Here is a 23,269-nt window from a genome sequence, read left to right as displayed (position 1 = left end):
GTGGTTATACCACCTTGCAATCCCGCCAGCAATGGAGGAGTGTTTCTCAGGTATGGGAGGAGAAGGAGGAGATGTACAAAGGGTCAGGAAATTGAACAGAGGTGTGTAGCAATGGGAAATGGGGAGCTGGGGGTAGCCACCAGCAAGTTCCAGATGCCAGGAAAGCAAGAGGCTCCCAGGACCCCATGGGGATGACATTAGTTGAAATAACCCACAAAATGGAGAGAGAACCTGTCGAGATCATATCAAGAGATTAGGCATGGCCCCCAGTTGAGGGATGGGGCCACCCACCTATCTCCAAAATTTTAACCCAGAATTTATCAGGTCTAAAGGAAATACAGGAACAAAGAGTGGAGCAGGGACTGAAGGAAAGGCCACCCAGAGACTGCCCGACCTGGGGATCCATCCCACATGCAGACACCAAACCCAGACCCTATTGCTGATGCCAGGAAGTGCTTGCTGACAGAAGCCTGATACAGTTGTCTCCTGAAGGGCTCTGTCAGATCCTGACCAATACAGATGTGGATGCTGGAAGCTAACTATCAGACTGATCACAGGGACCCCAATGGAGGAGTTAGGAGAAGGACTGAAGGAGCTGAAAGAGCCATGTCCATCAATGGGAGGGGAGGCCCTTGGTCCTTTGAAGACTTGATGCCATAGTGTAGAGTAATGTTAGGGTGGTGCTGCATGGTAATGGGGGAGCACCTTCATAGAAACAGGGTAAGCAGGAGATGGGATGGGGGTTTGCAGAGGGAAAGCCAAAATGGGGGATAGCATTTAAAATGTAAATAAATAAAACATCTAATTTAAAAGAAGAGAAAGAAGAGGGCGACCTCCCAGAACAAAGGCCAAGAGGAAGCCAATAAGCAGTGATTCCTCAAGGTTTTTGCTTGAGTTACTGTTTGAATCCATTTCCTGACTTTCTTCCATGATGGACTGTGACTTAAAAATGTAAAATAAAATAAACCCTTCCTTCCTTGAAATTTCTTTCTACAATGGTATTTATTACAACAACACAAAAGAAAATTAAAGCAATGGTGATAGTATTAATAGATTTCTTCATGGCAAGAGATCTATTTCTTCCAATCTCCAACAAGATATACATTGCAAAGTAGCTAAATTAGTGAAAATAGATAAATTGGACAAAAACTTTTAATTGTTTTTAATTAATTCTAATTTTGCTCATATGTTTAATGGTGGGCAAAGAATTGTGAATTTACTCTTGGTCTTCTATATCCTTCAGCATATATCTTAGTATATGTATATGTAAATGACTATGTGTATGTATGTATCTACCATCTGTGTATTTACGTATGTATGTATGCGTGTATGCATGTATGCATGTATGCATGTATGTCTGCCTATCTATATCTATCATCAATCTATCATCTATCTTACATCTATTAATCTATCATGTATCTATGTATTCATCTATGTGTACGTGTATGTATGCATCCATCATCTATCTCTCTCTCATTTGTCAGTCAGTCTGTGTGTCTGTGTGTCTGTTACTTATCTAACCTAATTCTATAAGAATAACTACAGATAATCTGGAAAGTTACTACTCACATGAATTCATGTAGATTTTGAGATTTTCTGGTTGCTGAAGAGAATGTTCCCTAGAACCTTTACTATTAGTGAATGAATCTTCATTCACTAATACATAAAGCTAAAACACAAACAAGCCATAAGTGTTTTCTACCTATGGAATGTTGTTCTTGTGCCATTGGGAGTTTCAGCAGTTTTCTTAGTGGTGATGGTGGACTGTGTTGGTTCTTTCCTGTTTTCTGCCTGGTGTCGGTCCAAGGTAAGATGTGTCATAATGCATTTCAAAGATGATGTGTTAGAATCTACTCAGAATGCTACCTAAGAATATATCAATTGCTATTGATATTTTCTATCATTCTCTGGATTGCACAAGAAAAAGAAGGCCATAATAAAACAGTACAAATGGACATGGAGATAAAAAAGATGCCATATTCCTTGTGTATTTCAATACTATTTGTTGGGGGAGTTTCAATCATTTGTGTGTAATGTCAGTCATCATTTAATAACTGTTTTGCCTTTACAGACTATGAGGATTTGAAAAATAGAGATTGTGTGCTTTTGAGGTATTTTTAGAACAGAACACACAAAGTGTGTAGGTATTCACCTGATCTCACTCAATGGTAGGATCTAAATAAGCTGATCTCATAGAATTACTGGGAATGAAAATATTTAATAGTGGGAAAGAGGAAAAGATAGAGTGTTCCATGAATATAGTATAATATTTGGGAATAATTAGTTTGGATGACTATTATTACTAATATTAGCCAGATGGAGAAATTTTGCTGTTCATAACATAAAGAGATCGATGTTTAAGATGAAAGAGGGCATTTTAATACCATCACCTAATCATTATTTTGAATGTGTATCTATGTGTTTGAATGTGTCAAATATGACTGTGTGTCCTATAAATAGGCGCCTTTACATTATGCCAGTTGAAACAAAATGAAGTGAAATACATAAATATCATTAAAGGGGATATTTTAGATGAATGACCAATGTTGTTATTTTAAATAATAAGAACCCAATAATTAGCTTAGTCCCTACAATATAAATAGCACTTATAATTACCTTTGATGCTAAAAACCAGGGGAAAGGGGCTACAGAAGGAAAAATTGCTGGCTCTAGTACAGTGCCTTAAAAGCAACCCATCTACTTACTGCTTTAGTTTGGTTTCCTATTAAAGAAGATCCACAGAGGTGGTCCACCATCACTGGTAATGTGATGAGGTGATTCCAGGTATCTTTAGGGAGAGCAGGAGAAACTGAACAGAAAGATCACCTTCTGATCAGAAAACACATTATCAAACAAGAACACGTTGTGACTAAGTGTCTCTGGAGGACAGACAAGAACGAATGCTGCAGACTTATTTAGTCTAATGGGCAAAAGAACCTGGTATTGATATATTGTCTTAATTTGTTCAGACAGCCCATGAGCTGAAAAGCTTTTTCATGATAGAATTTCTCCTTCTTTTCTCGGTTCTGGAGAAATCAAAGATGAAGGCACTGACAATTTGGTGTCTGGTAAGAAATCCCTCCCTAGTTCATAGATGGAATGCTTTTCATAACCCCCATGGAAGAAGAGGTAAGAATTCTCTCCTTGGCCTCTTCAATAGTACATCAATTCTATCTGTGAGAGCTCTCTTCTAATAACCAAACCCCAGCCCCCATAAATATCTCTACTTTGAGAGTTAAGTTTTCAACATACAATTTCTAAGAGAAACAAAAATGACAGGTCATAGGATGCATACCTCATACTAGGGGCTGCGGTCAGATATTAATCTTCAACTGTGTGCTTTAAATTTCTCTATCAAATGAACAGGTGTTGGCAATGGGAAGTAGGGTTAGTATGAGCTGTTCCTCACAAAGAGCCTCCCATATTAAGTATTGTTGAAGAAATAAACCTATTATGTTTCCTATAATCTGGGATTTTTTTTAACCTTTGATTGTGAATGCCCTGGGAATACAGATTCTGCTTTCTACGTTTAGACACAATGGTTAAGAAGTAGAATGAAAATATGTATTAGTTTTACACAAAGCACCTTAAAATGTAAATAAACGTTAAGGTTTTTAGTAATAATGTTTGAGAAAGTATAAATTACTTCTTTTAAAAGGTACGTGCATTCTTATAAGAGCACTGTTCCATAGCTGTATGAGTCTGTAGGAAAAGTCAGAAAGGCTCATGAGACCCTACATCTCAGTAAAAGTGAAAACCACATGTCATATATAACTATAACTTAAACTTCTGGTAACAGAACAAAATTTTATTGAAATTATGGCAAAAATGTCTCCAGATTGTCGCTGGTCCTCAAATGGTCTAGATTATTTGTTGCTCAGAAGAAATTCCCAATTTCTCCCCACTCATTTCTTTTCAGATTAAACTAGAAGCTTTTTGGCTGAAATGCTACCATTTGTACAGTCAAGGCAAATGGGTAGATTGTCATTCAGTATAGGTTTGTGTGTGTGCTTGTATTGTTTAATACTGTGACCCTTTTCTGTCTGTCGATTTCACTCTCCTCTCTCTCCCTTTTGTCTATATCTAAATTTTACAGGCTTCAATAAGTCTTAAAATAAACTTCTATGGTTATAAAGAACTCATTGAAAAGCACAATGATTATTGCTAGGTAAAAGGAACATCCAGTCTTTCTGTCTGGATTCAAACTGACCAACCTTAAACTTGAGAAGAAAGACCTCCTCAAAGACCCTTAAGTCCCCCAAACCCCAAAAAGAGACAGTGCAACTGCTTCCTGTATGATTGGCAGATGGCATTTTTCTCTGTATTCTTTGCTGTGTGTGTACTTTCTCACCCCTAAGAGAAGTCTCTCTTTGGAGGATGGCGCTATCTACCGCTTTCTGCTGCATCTAAGACTTTCTGTTACACTTACGATATCTTTCCTGAATTTTAGTTCATTAATGGTCAGAGAAAATAAACCTGATCAAGACCTCTAGATAGTATCATACTAAACCCCATGTATAAACAAGGGAGAATAGCAACTGTGTTTAGTAGAGTATGAACAGTACTGATCTATGTTCACATCACGAATGTTATCTTACTGATGGCATGTCTCCTAGGCACAGGTATTCCTGGAAACCGATTGAGAGCAAACTTCACTATGCTTCTCTGATTTATTTTGATTCATTTAACCTTTAAAAAACTTAGGAGTAAATTTTAGAATTTGGTTTCATCTTCTTTGATTACACATCTAGTTCATTTTAAATTGAATTAGTATTCCATGACAGTGGTATGTATGTGAATTTAGAGGCAAGTTAACAAATAAACTATTATTTAATCTATGGTAGATGGAAACTAGGTATGATCTTACTTGGCAAGCTGCTCAGGTTTGAATGGAAGCCCTGTATTTCTCCATCATAATCACTGGTGTGTATTCTGAGTATGAATGTTCATTAGTATATTATAGAATTTTAATTTCTGATGTTTGTTAAAATTATGTGAAGCAATTACCCAGGGTGTTAGGAGCCCTGTTTTAATTCCAACACCTCTAGTTTACTTCCTTTCAGTTGATCATCTCTGTATTTGTATAAAATTGAATATATATATATATGCATGTGTGTGTGTGCATGCAGTACAGGTTTGTGTGCCTGCTAATGTTTGTGAAAGTATGTGCATGTGTGCATGTGTGCATGTGCATGCTGAGGTCAAAAGATAGCAGAACATAATTGGGCATTATATTATTAATATTTTATTTTATTTTTTTAGCAGTAGTGTTTGGTCTTACCTTGGGGCTCTGGCTATCCAGTCTCTGGTTCTTGGTTACCTCAACAGTGTCGTGATGGATTCCTTTTTGGGGCATTAGCCTTGACTGAAATCAGACATGGGCTGGCTATAGCCCATAAATTCTGTGCCGCCACTGCCTTAGCATACTTTGCAGGTAAGACAGATTATAGGTTGAAGGTTTTATGGTTGTCTTGATATCCATGGTTCTCTAATCATTATTCCCCATTACTAGAAGTCCTTATGAGGGTCACCTTCATATATTCTAGGCACTTTCCCTGCAGTAAGATTCCACACCACCCCAGCAAAAGCCCAACAATTCTAGCCGTCTCCAGCTGCATTCTCTCCATCCAACTCATCTCCCTTACACCTGATTGTCCAGCTTCCTTCACCACCTGGTCCCAGTCTGCCTCATGACATCTATTCTATTTACCCCTCTCAGGGAGATTCTGGATGCCCCCCCCCAGGCCCCTCCACTTACCTAACTACTTCACATGTACTGATTGTAGCTTATTTATCATTCTCTTAATGGCAAATATCCACTTATAAGTGAATACATGCCATATTCATCTTTCTGGGTCTCGGTTGGTTGCCTCAGTGAAGTTGATTTTTTTCTAGTTCAATCCACTTGCTTGCAAGTTTCATGATGTCACTTTATTTATTTGTTTATTTATTTTTTTGGTAATAGCTGAATGATAACCTATTGTATAAATGAACCAAATTTCTTTATTTCTCCTTCTGTTGAGGGACATCTTGGTTTTTTCCAGTTTCTGGCTATTATGAGTAGAACAGCAATGAACATGGTTTAGCAAGTGTCTCTGTGGTAGGATAAAACATCCTTTGGGTATATGCCCAAGAGTGGGATATCTGGATCTTGAGGTAGATTGATTATCAAGTTTCTTAGGAACCAAACTATTGATTTTCTAATTGGCTGTATAAGTTTTCATTTCTACCAGCATTGGAAGAGTGCTCCTTTGCCCCACACCCTCACCAGCACGAGCTGTCACTTGTGTTATTGATTTTAGCTATTCTGACAGGTGTAGGATGGGATGTCAAAGTAGTTTTGATTTGCATTTCCCTGATGGCTAAGAATGTTGAAGATTTCTTTCAGTGTTTCTCAACCATTTGAGATTCTGATATTAAGAATTCTCTGTTTAGATCTGTACTCCACTTGAAAAAATTAGACTGTTTGGTTTTCTAATATCTAGTTTCTTGAGTTGTTTGTTTATTTTGGATATCAGTCTTCCATTGGACATGGAGTTGGAAATATCTTGGTCCATTCTGTAGGCTGCTGTTTTTGTTTGTATGTATTCTTTTCCTTACAGAAACGTTTCATTTTCATGATATCCCACTTATTAGTAGTTGATCTTTATGCCTGCACTATTGGTGTTCAGTTAGAACGTCTTTTCCGGTGCCGGTGCATTCAAAGATATTCCCCACTTTCCTTTCTATTAGGTTCAGTGTGTGTGGCTTTATGTTGGGGTCTTCGATCTACTCAGACTTGAGTTTTTTGCAAGGTGATAAATATGGATTTATTTGCATTCTTCTATTAATAGATATCCAGTTTGACCAGCACCGGTTGTTGAAGATGCTGTCTGTTTTTCAGTGTGCCTTTCTGAATTCTTCATGATCAATCATGTGTTCATAGGTATGTGGATTTATGCTTGGGTCTTTCATTGGCACTTATTGAGAAATTCATACATTTGTTTTAGATTTTCCAGTTTGTTGGATTATACAGTTTTTTTTAAAGTATGTTCTTTTTATTCTCTAGATTTCTTTGGTGTCTGTTGTTATGTCCCCCTTTCATTTTTGATTTTGTTAATTTAGGCATGCTGTCTGCCTTTTATTTAGTTTAGATATGTATTTGTCTATCTTATTGATTTTCTTTAAAAAAAACAAACTTGTTGTGTCATTGATTCTTTTTATTATTCTATTTGTTTCTATTTTACTGATTTCAGTCCTCAGTTGGGCTATTTCCTCCCTTCTACCTCTCTTGGGTATGGTTACTGCTCTTTGTTCTAGAGATTTTGGACATGCTGTTAAGTTGTTAGTATAAGATCTCTCTCTCTCTCTCTCTCTCTCTCTCTCTCTCTCTCTCTCTCTCCTCTATTTTTCGCTGTGTTTATTTCCCTTCTTTTGCTTTTGCAGTGATTTTCATGTGGGACTATTTACTTCTTTTGTTTTCAAGAACGTAGTTAACTTTCTGAGGTTGGAATTTTCCTCCTGTTAGGGCTAAATTTGTAGGGTTCAAATTTGACTTTATTATGCAATATCTTATTTTCCACCCTGTACTAATTGAAAATCTTGCTGACCATAAAGTGTCTAGGGTGGCATTTGTGGTTTCCCAGAGTCTGTAGAACATCTGTCTAGGCACTTCTAGACTTTACTCTTTCCACTGAGAAGCTAGCTATAATTCTAATAGGTCTGCCTTTATATGCAACTTTGTCTTTTCCCCTTGCAGCTTTTAATATCATTTCCTTGTTCTGTATGTTTAGTGTTTTGATTATTTTATGGCATCTTTTCTGCTCCAATCTCCTTGGTGTTCTGAATGTTTCTTATACCTTTATGGGCATTGCATTCTTTAGATTAGAACAATTTTTTCCTTTGTTCCAGTTGAAAATATTTTCTGGGCCTTCGAGCTAAGGCTCTTTCTTCTATTCTTATTATTCTTAGGTTTGGTCTTTCATGGTGTCCCAGATTTCCTGGATGTTTTGTGTCAGGAGATTTTTAGATTTAACATTTTCTTTGACTGATGTATACATTTCTTCTATTGTATCTTTAACACTTGAGAATCTCTCTTTCATCTCTTGTATTCTGTTGGTGAAGCTTTCCTCTCTTGTTCTTGTTCAAATTTCCAAGTTTTTCCTTCCAGAATTTCCTGTTTTCTTTATTGATTCTATTTTCATCTTCAGGTCTTGAATATTTTCTTTCAACTGCTTGTGTTTTCTTTGCATTCTTAAAAGGATCTATTCATTTCATCCATTTTTTTTAGTTTGTATATGCTTGGTTTTCTTTATGGGATTTATTCATTTCCTTACTGTGTGTGTGTGGTGTGTGTGTGTGTGTGTGTGTGTGTGTGTGTGTGTGTGTGTGTGCTAGAGGGGGGGTGAGGGAGAGAGAGAGAGAGAGAGAGAGAGAGAGAGAGAGAGAGAGAGAGAACTGAGCAATGGTTCTCATTGGCTGCCCTGCATTCTTATAGATCATCTTACAGTTCTATCTCACTACTGATCCCCCAAGAGTCCTGTAACTCCTTTGTTGCTGCCTTTTATTGTGACATCTCTGCCTCACTTTCTAGCCTCTGCAGAACATCAGTTTTCTTCTCTATGTCTGTTTGTTATTCAACAGAGGCTGAGTCTAGACTTCCAGTAATTTGGGTCTTCACAAAGAGAACAGTTTAACAGATAGGCTACACTTAGACTTAAAGTGATTTCTTCACTGCCCCATCTTCAGACTTTTTATTTCCATTTAAAATTTTTATTTTTAATTAAATTATATAATTTCTCTCCCTCCCTCTAATCACCGTTATACCCCCTTCGGCTACTGCTTTCCATGGCATTTTGCTTTAATTAACATTGTTACATATATATGAATAAATATATAAATATAAGCTTTTAATCCATTTAGTGATATATAGATATAGATATAGATACAGATACATAGTATTGGATAGCAATCTAGTAGACTCATTCCTGAAGTAATTCTCTCTCCATAGTCACTAATTGCCCCTAACACTTTATTCTTCCAGTGATATTTTTTCTCCAGCCATACTTACATGTCAACTGGTGGCTTGTAGATATATTTGGTATTTTTTTCCTTTAAAATCTTAAACTCTTTCCCCACTCAATATGGGGGGAAAGGACAGAAGCCCTGAGGGCCAGCAAAAAGAATGGAAACAGGCAACCTTGGAAGGACGGAGGATGGGAGGACCCTCCAGAATGTACCAGAGTCCTGAGAAGTGAGAGACTCTCAGGACTCAAAGAGGGTACCCTAGAGTGGAGAGAGGGAACGTGTAGAGCCCACCTTCAGCAGAAACACAGGGCATCAGTTGAGGGATAGGTTTGCTATCCCACAGTCAAAACTCTGACCCATAATTGTTCCTGTCTGAAAGAACTACAGGGATGGAAATGGAGAAAAGCCTGAGGAAAAGAAGGTCCAGGGACAGGCCCAAAGGGGATTCAGCTCAAGGGGAGCCCACAAGGTCTGACACCATTACTGAGGCTATGGAGCACTCACAAATATGGACCTGAGTCTTAATTAATTGTAAGACTGGACCTGAGTCTTAATTAGCAGGAGACTCCCCTGAATGAGATGTGAGACCAGAGATGATGCAATGGCATGAGGATTATTATTATTCCAGCAAGCTGGGGTCTGCCTACCTAATGAAGAGAGGTGAGCCCCAAACAATCTGATAGTGCAGTTTTATACATTCCTTAAAGGGCAGGTTACAGTGATGGAGATTGGGCATAGGGGGATTGGTGAGCTCAATTGACCCTTAGGTCTTTCCAATCCAGGGCAGGGCTGGGGTCCTTGAAATGCACTGCTTTAGATAAAAGTTGAGATAGTCCTGCTGTGAGGACAGGGCTCCTGGCCACCTCTGGGAACTGCCCCTGGAGTGATTGCTGCACTTCCTCCTGGATGGGAGGGGCTGTCTGAGGCTGGTGGGAAAATACTAGCTCTCACACTAACATGATTTCCCTCAGAAAGACCCAACAAGCAGCTGAAAGAGTCAGATGCAAATATCTGCACCTAACCAATGAACAGAAGCTGCTGACCCCTGTGGTTGAATTAGGGAAAAGCTGGAGGAACCTGAGGAGGAGGATGACCCTGTAAGAGGACCAGCAGTCTCAAGTAACCTGGACCCCAAGATCTCTCAGACACTGGCTCACCAACCAGGTAGCATACACCTGCTGATAAGAGGTCCCCAACACATATACAGCAGAGAACTACCATGTGAGGGTTCAGTCAGAGAAGACGCAGATAACCCTCAATTGACTGGAGGCCCCAGAGAGATTAGAGGTCTAATGAATGAGTGCCTCAGGGTATATTCTCAAAGGGGAAGTTGTATGCTAATAAGAGAAGCCATATTTCTCATCCATATATTATTCTTATCCCTCATATTAACCTACATTTAGGACAGTTTCTGATAAATAATGTGAAACAAGCATCTTTATTTTACTAAAGTCGTTTTGAAATGTATTAGATCTCTTAGGCAAATACGTTCCTTTCTTTGAATGAGTGTTCCTTGCTAGCTCACTGGTCTCTTCCCATGCTTGTTGCTTCCCCTTCTCTTTGGCCTGGAGGATTTTATTGTGTTGGATGAGGGAATATTAGGAAACTTCATGCACAAATTAATACACATGTTTTACTGGGAAATAAAAACTGCTATGGTTTCATGGACTAGGTGGACCCTTTCTTGCTCACCCTTACCCCCTGATTCTTTTTCTCTACTGCACTCTCTGTAGAACTGCTTGATCAACTAAAGCGTGTCTCTTGATGAAAACAGACTGTTCCTCAAAGAACAAATTAAGGACTCTCAGTCCTGGAGATTAAACACTGTGAGTTCATCATGCAGTGCTGTAAAACAAATGTGTTATGTGCCTGGCAACTCTGTCACACAATCAACAGGAAGCCTCAGATGCCGAGATGCCTGATCTGAGCATTTCCATCAGGTACTTGCAAATGCAGTCAAAATAAGCCAATAGAATTTAGCACTTCTTGTCATGATTCAGACTCTTGGATTTTCCTCCTCTTTAGTAAATCACTTATTTCACATTAATTGAATATGCTGTATTAAGAAAGAACATTTCAAAGTCCATAATGTGTCTGAGGTTTGACAAAGAGTGTTTTAATAAGAATCACCTCTCTTATAGCAGCATCACACGGTGAAGAGAATGGAGGCTCTGCAGTCGTTTTGATCCATTCTGCGTTCTCTCTCTCTCTCTCCTTTCTACCTTTGTCTTTCTCATTTTTCCTACTTTCTGTTTTCAGGGTTTCCCTTTTCTGTTTGTTCTCTCTCTCTCTTTTTTTTTGTTCTTCAGTTCAGGTTTTATGCTCAGTGAATGAATGCTTATAAAAAAAATAAAGGCAGGCAAATAATGATTTTTTTTGGTAAGTCATCTAAGTCATTCAACAAACATAGAGGGATATAATGCTATGCTAATAATTTCTGTGCATACATGGTTTTTAGGCCACCATATAGGCATGTGTCATTACAAACGCACATTTATAATCTATATAATTATTTCTCAATGCAGCCATTATTAATAGCAAAATATAAATAAAACTCCTTGTCCCAGACTGTTCACTATATCCTACCTATTAATGTAAGGGGTAAACACTTAGTATTTTAGTAACTTTTTATGTTTATGACTGTTTTGCCTGCATGTATGTCTATTTGCAATTTGTATGCCTGATGCCGGCGGAAGCTAGAAGAACGCAATGGGAAACCTTGAGTCTGGGGTTGCTGATGGTTTTTTGCTGCCACGTGGGTTCCGTGAACTAAACCTGTATCCTCTAGAAGAACAGGAATGCATTCAATCATTGAGCTATCTACTCAGCCCCAAAATAATTTAAAATTTAATGACTGTACTGTGTGGAAGTGGAATGTAAGAGGTATAGAGATGGAAATTTATAGTAAATTCTTACCTTTATGAAAATGAGATGATTTAACAACTTAGTTAATGAATTAACAATGTATTTCATCTGCACCCGTGCTCATGCACTCATTTTTTTTTTAACCGCAGTTTAGATCTTCACTCATCAAACAGTGCCCTCTTTTACCCAGACTGAGGGAGGCCCTTGTTCTGCCATCGGTGTTGTAGGCTTTGCTTCCCGTTGGCTGTAATGTTTCAGAGCTGCTGTACAGTGTGATGCTCAGCCTCTCCGCTGAAAAGATGAGATCTATTTCTACTTTTGCAAACACAGTAGAGTTAGTGAGTGCTGTCCCTGTGCTTCTCTGGATATCACTTAGAGCCCTTAGACATCTTCAGCCTTCTTATCTGCTGCATCAATATGCCAGAGACTCGTATGGAAATTAGTCTGCTGGGATAAAGCACTTAAAGCGCAAATAAAATTAGATGCTCAGTTACTTTATGTGTTCCTAATTCAAGCTTTAGTCCTCAAACTATCAGAGTACAACTTAGGGTCTCTGAAGACAGAATTAGATGAAATCTGAACGATTTTGGTTTCGAATCCATTTTGACATAAAGACAGACATGTAGCAGGGCAAGTCTAGAGTCATTTTGTGCCATCTAGGGTAGCGTTAGAAGAGAGGACTGGATGTCTGTATTAAAATTGTAACACAACATACATCTATTGCTTTAACTACATAATTGATGGCATTCCAGTTATGCTTAGGAAACAAATATAACATTGTTACTTAGGTTATTTTTTTAATTGAAAAAGCAATAGATAGAGAATTTTAAATAGAAAATGCAGATAGGAAGAGTACATGAATTTATAGTCTCTTAAATACTGCATCTAGAAACAGGGTTGAGGGAGTACTAACTTAAAACTGAACCAAAAATACCAGCATCAGTATTTCGTGGGGGCATTCAGAATGATAATTTATCTTCGGCAGATAGAAATGATAAAAAGCATTCAGAGTTGGTCCATTAACTCTGAACCCAAAATGTCTCTGCAAAATTTATGAACAATCACTAGAATTCCTGAGCACTCGAATTCTCATCTTGGATGCTGAGGTGGCTCTAATGTAAGTCAAGCTGCAAACAGCCAGCTCATTGGTGAATGTACAGCCACAGAACTTGGAAGGTTTTATTTGTTCTCAAGGATTGTGAGAGCCTCATTCGAACAACATATGTGGTCAGTTAAATGAATCAACTTTTTTTTTTAAACAGTTGGCAATAAAAAAGCAAGATGCAATTCTACATTTGAGGGTCTGAGAACACATGTTTCAAAAAGATGGGTAACAAAAACCTAATCTGCTAACATCCCCCAAGGTTCAGAGCAACGAAGCAAACAGCTACAGAGTCTTAAGGAAAGATAACAGAAAAGGAAACGCAACAAAACAGGAAAATGTGGAAACATAATGAACTGCTGTGTGGGGAAATCTGACATTTCTAGATTTTAACTACAGTTCCAAGTTGACTTTGACTGTGTATGTACAGAAAAATAACAATGACTCGTACCTTACTTGCATCTGTTGATTCTCTCTCTCTCTCTCTCTCTCTCTCTCTCTCTCTCTCTCTCTCTCTCTCTGTGTGTGTGTGTATCTCATCTATCTATCTATATCTATCTATCTATCTATCTATCTATCTATCTATCATCTATCTATCTATCTATCTATCTATCTATCTATCTATCTATCTCTCTCTGTCTCTCTCTCATCTATCTATCATGTATCTATCATCTATCATCTATCTATCTATCTATCATCTATCTATCTATCTATCTATCTATCTATCTATCTATCTATCTATCTATGTATCTCTGTCTCTATCTCTAACTCTACCTATATCTACATCATCAATTGAAAAATCTGAAGCTTGAGAGAGAGCAAGAGCAACTTTATGGAGGCTGGATCACCAAAGTGGCGGTGTGACTCTAACACCAGTGAACTTAACTATAGATGCATTAGCAGAATGGCTCTGCCAAGAGTTGTCCACTCCAGTGGAACAACATCTGCAATGTCTGCAATGGTCCACTGAGCTGATCAGCTACTCAATGTAGTACTGGTGTGTCATGGCATTTGCATTTCTTACCTAAAATCACCCAAGGGTCAAATGTTGATTATGTATTTGACACAATAAGAAGTACGTCTTTCACATCATTGTTATCCATCAACGTTTCAGAAATTGGAATGTTATCTAATCCATACATGACATCATCTTGTGGACTGTTTGGAAACCTTCTCCTGTGGTGCTATCTTTACGGCCAAAGCTTTAGCATACCCATCTCCTTAGAAGTAGGAAAGAATGGAGGAAGGGAGGGAGGAGGGGATGGAGGAAGGGAGGGAGAAAATTAGGTCTGAAGTTAAATTTTACAAATTGTACACCCCCCCCAAACACACACACATGAAGCTTTGGGTTTTTTGTTTCCAAAAACTACTCATTCTAACTGAAAGAAGTTCTGCCAGTTCGGACACCTCTCATAGTTTTGCTGTGGTTAGTATTATTGGACAGGGTTGCTGTAACTGAACTGTTTCAAGAATGCTTGTAGCAAACAACTTTTGCTAACATGCTTTGTCCTAAGGAACTGCATATAGCCTTGCTTTTCTTTAGTTGAAGAGGTATAAAATGATTTCATTTAAAACAAGTGAGAGATTGATGTTAGCATTTCGAATTTAAAAGCAGCACTCTTTTAAAATGTCCTCAAAAATACCATAGAGATGAAAGCATGTGTGAAATTAAAACATATGTAGGGTGGCTGCTAGGTAGAGTCAAGGGTTTTTTTTCTTACAACAATAACCCATGAGTCACCTTGAAGCTGTTTGCATAGTACAAGCATGATTTATAATAGTGCAGTTTAATCATTCGGTTCTCTTACAAATCCTAAGCAATACTATATTTGAAATCTACATTCTCTTGCCTTTATCACCTGCATAATTTTATTATTTCAAATTTCCTCTCTAAATACAAAGCTGTGTAACTCCAGAATGATAGAAAATTTGCACAACATATATAAGCAATTCTACTTTATTCCATTTAGCTCACAGATTGGACAAATGGTTGATTCTGCATGTGTAAAATCCCAGTATATGATGGCGAATGTCTCAGATGAACTTCCATATAAAACACAATGTTCACAAAGGGATAATTAATAAAACTACATGGACCTAAAACTTATATGAATATTCTACATATTTATAGAGTTATGTTAAACACATTGCAATTAAGATACACTAAGCGATTCTTTACAACTTAATGTTTTTTGCTTCATGGTTTGAATACACTCATAAGAGAAGGTGTTGAATTAAAACTGGCCGAAAGTTGGTAGCTAATGCTCTTCTCATCCTGTGCCCAATTTCAAATGGCAATCTCATGGACACACAAGTTAAAATTAAAATTCTCTTCCAGAATTCAGGGATTCTACACACCTGTTTATACTTCCTGCATGTCTCATTCAATCACATGAATGTCAATTGACATTACAGAGTTTACTGACCCACCTCCCGCCGTGGTCATCACTTTCCTGCACGTTCTTTCATTACCAGAACCATAGTTGAATATTCCATGAGTACTATAGTTGCATTCTATAGTATTTTACTACTAGTCATAGCTAATTCTCACAGAAAATAAAAGTAGATATGTTGTATCCCTCTGTTCCTCAAACATTGCCCATCAGATGGTTAACAATGACTTGTGTTATTGCACCTATGCATGTGACATTGATGTTTTTGCTTAACTGAAGCTGCATTTAATGGATGTGGCATACTGTTATAGGCTAATAATAGAAAAGATGAGAATGAAAGCTAAATATGTGACCAATAGTCACATACCATATCTTAGCTTAAAAGACAAAGAACTGGAGTTAGAGAAAACACATGAAAATCATATGCATGGTTCTGAAGTAAGTGCTAAATGACCTAAAGTTCAGAGCTAGACATCAAGTGAAAAAACTCAAGGTCTAGAGGCTCGTTGGGCTCTGTCCTAGTCATCTCTGTAACATAACAAAATGCCTGGGATAAAGATGTTCCTAAAGGACTGGGGAAAGAGTTCAGTGCTTAGGTGCATTGGCTACCGTTCCAAAGGACCTGAATTAAATTCATAGTACCAACATGGAGGCTTACATCCATGTCTCCAGATTGAGAAGAGATACAATTTTCTTCTAGCATATTTCCTTAACCTTACATGTTTCTAAGTCTCTTGAACAAAGAGATTTGATTTTCTTTTCCTTTCTTGAATTATGTAACCTTTTCTAGAATACAGGTTTTCTCTCCTAATTTTTATTTATTCTTTGGTAATTTTATAGATGAATAGAATGTATTTCTAGTACAACCATCATCCTTTTTCCCTTCAACTCCTCCAGAACCTGTAACATACTCCACAATTTTTAAAAAGGTTTTAAATTTTTATGTGTATGAGTATTTTGTCTGTGTATATTCGTCATGCACAATACTGGTTCATGCATAGACCTGAAGAGGGCACAAGATCCCCTGAAACTAAAGTTACTGGAAGTTTTAAGCTACACACATGGATACTAGTAACCAAAACTATGTCCTTTGCAATAACTGCTCTTAACCATTGAACTGTTTCTTTAACACTCTGCATCTTTGTTTCGTGAACTCTCTTACTGTTTTAATAACAGACTGACTATAGTCAGTGCTGCTTATAGGTTTTTATGTATAAGATCACATATGGGTCCTATCATTAAATTTTTTTAAATTTAAAATAATTGAAAGAAACTGACTTGCCCACAGAAGTCAGTAACTGCCAACATTTTCTCAGTTAAAGGTAGGACCTCACAAATCCTTTCCCTGTCTGTGCTAAAATATTGACTGGCTTGATCTTATGTAGGTCTTATGCCCATAACCACAGCTGTTGTGAGTTCATGAAAGGCATGTAATATGATTTTTAATAGCTATCAATCAACAACAGGTTTCAATGAGACAGCTGCCATTGGTTATATTTTCTTGAGCTAGACTGAGAAAGGGGCAGAGCTTATGTAAGCAAACTGGTTATGAATATCCAGTTTTCATTAAATAATGGAAATTGTTGATATAATGAAGAACAAATGGTTCCTCTGCAGTTTCCATAACACCAGTATTGGAAGTAAAATTATGATATTTAATCTAAGTTGTCAATTTGACTGGATGGTGACATATGTAAAAGATCAGCGTGGCACGCTTCTGGGTTTGTGTGTGAAAGCCTTCTCAAGGAGGGTTAACAAGTGGTAGGTAGAAAAACCTGATCCTTAGTTTGCTTGGGCTCCAGATGTAATAAAAAGGTGAACAAAAGAAACCCTCTCTGTTTCCTCGGACCACGGCGTGAATTGTTGCTCTATTCTACTATTTCATCCAGTCCAAGGGGACTGAACCCTCTTAAACTAGGAGACAAAGTGAATCATCCATCCTTACGCTGTTTGTGTAGAATATGTGTCACAGAGATCTTAGACAAGGGCAACAAAAAGATTATTGGACAAAGGACACAGAATTTACTAATTTGCAGAAATGAGAGCCATATCAATGTACAGGAATTAAAGTTTGTCTATGTGGTTGAAACGCACCTCATTTCCACATAGGGAAAGGGAAACAGCATATAGACATTTCGAACTATTGTTCTTATGTTTATGGCTGATGAATGGGCACAAAGAAGAAGCAAAGGACCAATACAAAGTTCTTCATGGCTCTCAACATAATTATAAATTTCAGGATGTAAAAATTCCTCCCAAGAGCATGAATGTAACATTATCATGTTAATGTAACTTCAGTAAACAGATTGAAGGCTACTGTGTTCTTTTTCTGGAGAGGAAGGGATAAAGACAAGTTACCAACAGGTTTCCCCAACACTTCAGAGGAAAGACAGAGACCTTGAACCCAGGTTGGAGTTGAAGGCCTTTCATCAGGTCACAGCACCAGTCCTTGAGCACTCAGTTTCTCAGCCCCTATGGGAAACACTGGGATACCTTTCCCACTGGAGAACTACTTGCTATTGAGCCACATGTCCTGGTTTCAGAGAATGTACCCTTTAGTGACAAGAAACTCGCATTATTTTCACTCATTGATGTTACCTCTATTCTTTACTGAAATCATTTGAGCCTCTGTACTTTGAGCTAAATGAACAGAAGAGATTAACACTAGTTTCTTTCTCCTGGTATTTGGATACAGTCTATTTTTCTCTAGCCCTAGACTAAGACAAAATGGAAACTATAATTGTTTGGAGTAGCAGACCATATCACCAGCAGAAAAAAATGCCCAGGTAAAGCACCTCATGTACTACAGACACAAGGCAATTCTGCATCTAGTTTACTACTCACTGAAATCATGGAGTTCAGCTTAAGCAATAGAACAGCACTGTCCTCCTTTCCTTTGTTGGTCTAACAAGAGTCATTTATACATGATCACCAGAAGCCATATATGGAAACATGGGCACTCTCACTTATATAGGTTTTCAAAGACCATGGAATATATCCTCCTTAGGACAAATGATATTTCATCAAAGAGTAATGAGTAACAGACCCTCATAGTTAAGGCATCTTTGGTAATTTTGCAGGAATAAATGTCTTATAACTGCCATGGCTTATTTTGAAAGCTTTCCTTTTTGCTTTTAAGATTTCCAGTGCTGCATGTGAATTTCTCTAAGACAGACACCTTCCTCCAAAACTTTCAGGAATGTCAACTTACAACCACTGATGTTGGCTACACACTAAGTGTTGACTAGGATAACATCCTCAGGATGAAAGAGAAATTGAAAATTCATATAAGGATTACTTGGTCAATGGACTATTATGTCTACCTTGAATTTCAGAATGATTAGATGTGTAACAAAAACATACATCAGATATTTCACGTGGCATTCTACGATAAAAACATTTATTATTTATCTGAACTTCAAATTTTGTTAATGGTGCTTTCCCTTTCCCATTTGCTGAATTTGGCTGGTCTAAATTACTGTAGCTTGGATTTGACATGTCCCCAGATGCTCAAGTGCTAAGGGCTGGCTTCCCAGCTGTTGGAACTATCGATAAGTGTTTGGATCATAAAGGTTCTTACTGTAAACAATTAATCAAGTGCTGATTTCCTAGATAAAGTGGCCATTAGGTAGAGGTCCTGGTTAAAAGAAGTTAGTCACTGTATTGTTGAGTATATCTTGGCCCAAGCCACTTGTTTATCTTTCTCCCTTTGTTTTTCCCAGTCCCTAATGTGAACTATCTCCTCAGCCATATGCTCCTACTGTTGTGATATTCTGCTTCACTGAAGCCCACGGTTATGAAACCATCTAGACAGAGATTGAAGTATTTGCAACTATGAGCAAAAATATCACAAGATTTTTTCCCTCAGGCATTCTTTTATATCAGTGAAATGTATGTGTACAAATGAAACCTACTTTGGGATAGAGATGATGCATTTCTTCTTGGTTCACACTCCTGGTACAATCAGATAAATAAGAAGAAAGGTTAGATTTATTTGGGGCATGTCAGTTTGTAAATTTTAAGAAATGTCTGTTTGGCTCACTGCTTTTGGATCTGGCATAAGGAAGCACATCATAACTAGAAGACATGGAGGTAGAAGGTCTGCACTGATGCACAGAAAGCAACGCCCCAAATGCTATCAGGTTGTGAAGGTTCCAACATTTCCAAATGGCTCCACATCAAGAGCTCAATATTAATTCTTTAAGGTGAATCTTATTCAAGCCAGAACAACCATGTGTTGATTTAGCTATTTATTCCCAAAGGCTAGGAAGTCCTAGGAAGACTGAATAAAAATTATGACTTTCTCTACTATACAGAACCCAGCTTTTCATATCTTCCTGGGTAGTAGTATATAACTCTACTCCATATGAACTTATTGTAATTTATTCCCACACAGGGATAATATTCTCAGATCTACTCAATGGATGAAACAATCACAGTGCCCATATAATCTTGCAGAAATATTGACTCAAGAAGATGTCTTGTCAACACAGAGCATCATTGCTGAAGTGAATTTACAGAATATACAAACACGTAAGGAAATCGTGTCAGTTCTTATTGAAACATCGGATTTTTCCCTTTTCCTTTTTCTCCATGCTTCTAGTAAATCAGAGTCCCAGCTACAATGCATTAAGTGATGGCTTAATCAGAGGTTAGAGATGGTCTGAAGTCTGCTTCCACCAGCAAGAAGCTGGCACTAAAGGCATTTAAGCATCTTCTAGCCATTTCACACAGTTGATTGTAATCATTGTTGATTGTAATGATTTTCGAGCCATTCCATATTATGGGAAATGTCAAAATCAGTATTGTTCACGAATTGACACATTTGAGAAAGAACATGTAGGGTGCGGCGCTGGAAAAGAAACCACTAGTTGTAGACGGCAGCTAATCCAATAGCTGCTTTTCTGCTTTGTTAGATTGAAGTGGCTCTCTATCCCTGCCAACCGCTCCCCACTGCTCTTGCCTGTCCCCCTTCGTTCCCACACCATCACTTCATATTGATTATTCTGACTGCAGGGTTTTATTTGTGAAGTGCTTTGTCATTTGTACTAGTAGAAAGGTCACTATTCACAGCACTTCCAAAGTAGAACATCCCTTTATTGGCATTATGCAAATTACTTTTCACTCATATTGTACAAGGAAGAGGCTGTCAAAACACTTGGCCAGTAGCCACAGTAAAACCAAATCTCCCCACGGCCTTCCTCCTTGTGTATGTCTAAATCAAAGTCTCTTGAAACACCCTGGCTTTGGAAAGTACAATGGTGTTATTGTTCTTGTCTTATAATTATATTCCTTTATTTTCTTATTCTGGTGATTTCTCTTCTATTGCCTCAATCAACCAACCAACCAATCAATCAATAAATAAATAAAAAGAAAAAAGAAAAGGTTATAGTGCATCAATTGCCTTGATTTTGTAACAAAATAATGTTTTATTAACTCACATTTTCACAATATTGATGATTATCCAACCCCCATCCCTCCCTAGAATGTTCATAACATTACTGTGTTTCACCAATTTAACTTGGACTGAAAGTGTGACTCTGTGTATTTCTTTGAACTTATATACCTTGAAATACTGCTTAAAACTTAGTAGTTGCTAGATACGGCTTGCTCATCTTAAAATTGTGCCTGAATTTACTCTTTTCACTTCTAAATCATGCTTTGCCTTGTGTGGGGCAAGTGGAACCCTGCTACCAGATAGAAGAACTGGTAGGGTGGAATCAGATTCAAAGCCCCAGGAAAGCTTATTACTAAGAGCAGTAGACATTAGAATCAGCTCCTGGTCAGACTACCTGTCCTGCATCCCATGACCATGACACCTCACTAAGATGTCTGTGACGACCAATGTGGTAGCATAAAATTCTAAAGTTCTCCAAGCTAATGAGGTATCTAGATAGGTCCCCAAGTGTTTATCCAATGAGCTTCTCTTCCTGGGCAACCCTTTCTGCAAAAGGATTTACTCTCTGGCTTACCCTGAGTAAGATGTATGCATCCTCATCCGCCCTGAATAAAACAGTTTAGATAAGCAAGGGCCATCTCCCTCTTCAATGACCACAATGGGAGTTGGGAAGGGGGTTGACCACAAAGAGATGCCTAAATGTTCCACAGAAGGCCCCTCTTCCAGTCCTTCCATACTTCTGGCTCTCACTTAGAGCCAAACCTGGATTCTGTTCAGTCCTGGGCTCTGCTCAGGCCTACAGATCCCTATTTTCAAATCCCCCTGGTCCCTGGTGATGTCTCCATACGCAGGACATTGAGAACCTCCGAATCCATCCCTTCTCCCTCTGTTTCTCACCTGGAGAAAGACAGGCTGGAGCCCGCATCCTGGTCTGTATTCTGCCTTCCCTGAGCGACACTCCAATTCCCAGCAGCAAGACAGACATGCCCCTGGTCACGCCTGCATTTTTGCCTCCCCTGAGTAGCATATTTGTGGCTTTATGACACAGTGAGGCAGAAATGCAGACCGACAACCTTGTACTTCATTTCTTAAAAACATTCCTGTGATTTAGGCACTGTAAAAGAATCTTCGCTGGCTCACACACTACAACGCTGATAACAGGACTAATTTAAATTGGTGGTACTGAAAACAACAAGTTATTTTGTTTTTGACATTTATGCTAATAATAACTTTTTTACTTCTTCTATATAAAGATATTTCACACTTTATATTCTGAGTGTGTGTTTAGTGTATGAGTGTGAATGGATATTGTGTGCTCATGTGTCATGCTTATAATGCAAAAATCAGGATATTCCTTCATTCTCCTGTCTTTTTCCTGAGACAGGGTCTCTCTATGAACTTGGAATTTACTGATTGGCTAGGCAGCTGTAGAGACTGTTTCTCTAGATCCATAATTCAGATTTTTTTTTAGTGTGGATGAGTGCTCTCTCTACACAAACAGCAGAAGAGAGAATCTGATTCCGTTCCAGGTGGTTATGAACCACCATGCGGATGCTGTGAATTGAATTCAGGACCTCTTGAAGAGTAGCTAATATCCTTTACCACTGAGCCGTCTCTCCAGCTCCCATACTTTAGCTTTTTGACCTTTACCAAATATAGATACAAACTGTGTAGTGTGTTTATATATATATGAATGTATATATAAATATATATATCTGCATTATATACTTCATAAAAGGGAAAACATTTACAAAGCAATTATATATAACTATATAACTATATAACTATATAACTATATAACTATATGTATATAAAATTAGGCTACCATAGAATACTGATAACCTAACTCTTCCTGTATACATCAATTGTGTGACATAAAATTAAAGAACAGAAATGACATTAAATTCATTTTTTAACCAACTAATGAAGAAACTAGAAACACAATATTTTTATTTCGTTGTGATCTTTAGGGATGTGGCACAGCCTTTTCTTACTTTTATAGTATAATCTTTATTTCTTATAGGATGCAAAAGACAGTCACAGGGTGCTTGCTGATCTTCACTTTGTGAGAGAAGCATGGCAGAGAACCTCTCCTGGCTCTGTTCACTCCTTCTGACTTGTACAGATTTAGCGTAGGCCTGGCTGTTTCTGCTGGATCATGCCACTGCTGCTGATTCCTGTTTGGTGACATTCTTTGAACTGGACTGTTGGTATCCTGACAATGGAGATTAGAATTGGCCTAAAGAACTACTTCTAAACAGTTCTATATCCCCTTGTGCTAATTACCATCTTTCCCCGCTACCTTTAGACAGTGGGCTAGAAAGGGATTCATATATATGTGTGTGTGTGTGTGTGTGTGTGTGTGTGTATGTATGTATGGATATATATATATATATGTATGGATGGATATATATGTGTGTGTGTGTGCTATGAATGTATTATACACATAATTGTGTTTGTGTTTACTACCCATAGCTTCACATCATTTTGCAACTTCACTACCTC

General features: G+C 37.9%; 1 long non-coding RNA gene across 1 annotated transcript in view; it reads right to left on the bottom strand.

Moving 5' to 3' along the window:
• Positions 1 to 21,743, bottom strand: part of LOC148007874 (uncharacterized) — a 68,808-nt gene extending 47,065 nt beyond the window's left edge. The window contains exon 1 of the long non-coding RNA XR_015648078.1: positions 21,662 to 21,743. This is a non-coding gene — a long non-coding RNA (uncharacterized LOC148007874). The remainder of the gene's footprint in view (positions 1 to 21,661) is intronic.
• Positions 21,744 to 23,269: the final 1,526 nt, after the last annotated feature.

Source organism: Rattus norvegicus, chromosome 1, assembly GCF_021556685.1.
Source record: "Rattus norvegicus strain SHRSP/BbbUtx chromosome 1, alternate assembly SHRSP_T2T, whole genome shotgun sequence".
Taxonomy (NCBI): Eukaryota; Metazoa; Chordata; class Mammalia; order Rodentia; family Muridae; genus Rattus; species Rattus norvegicus.
The sequence above is the reverse complement of the archived record's forward strand: the minus strand, read 5'-3'. Positions and strand labels throughout refer to the sequence as shown.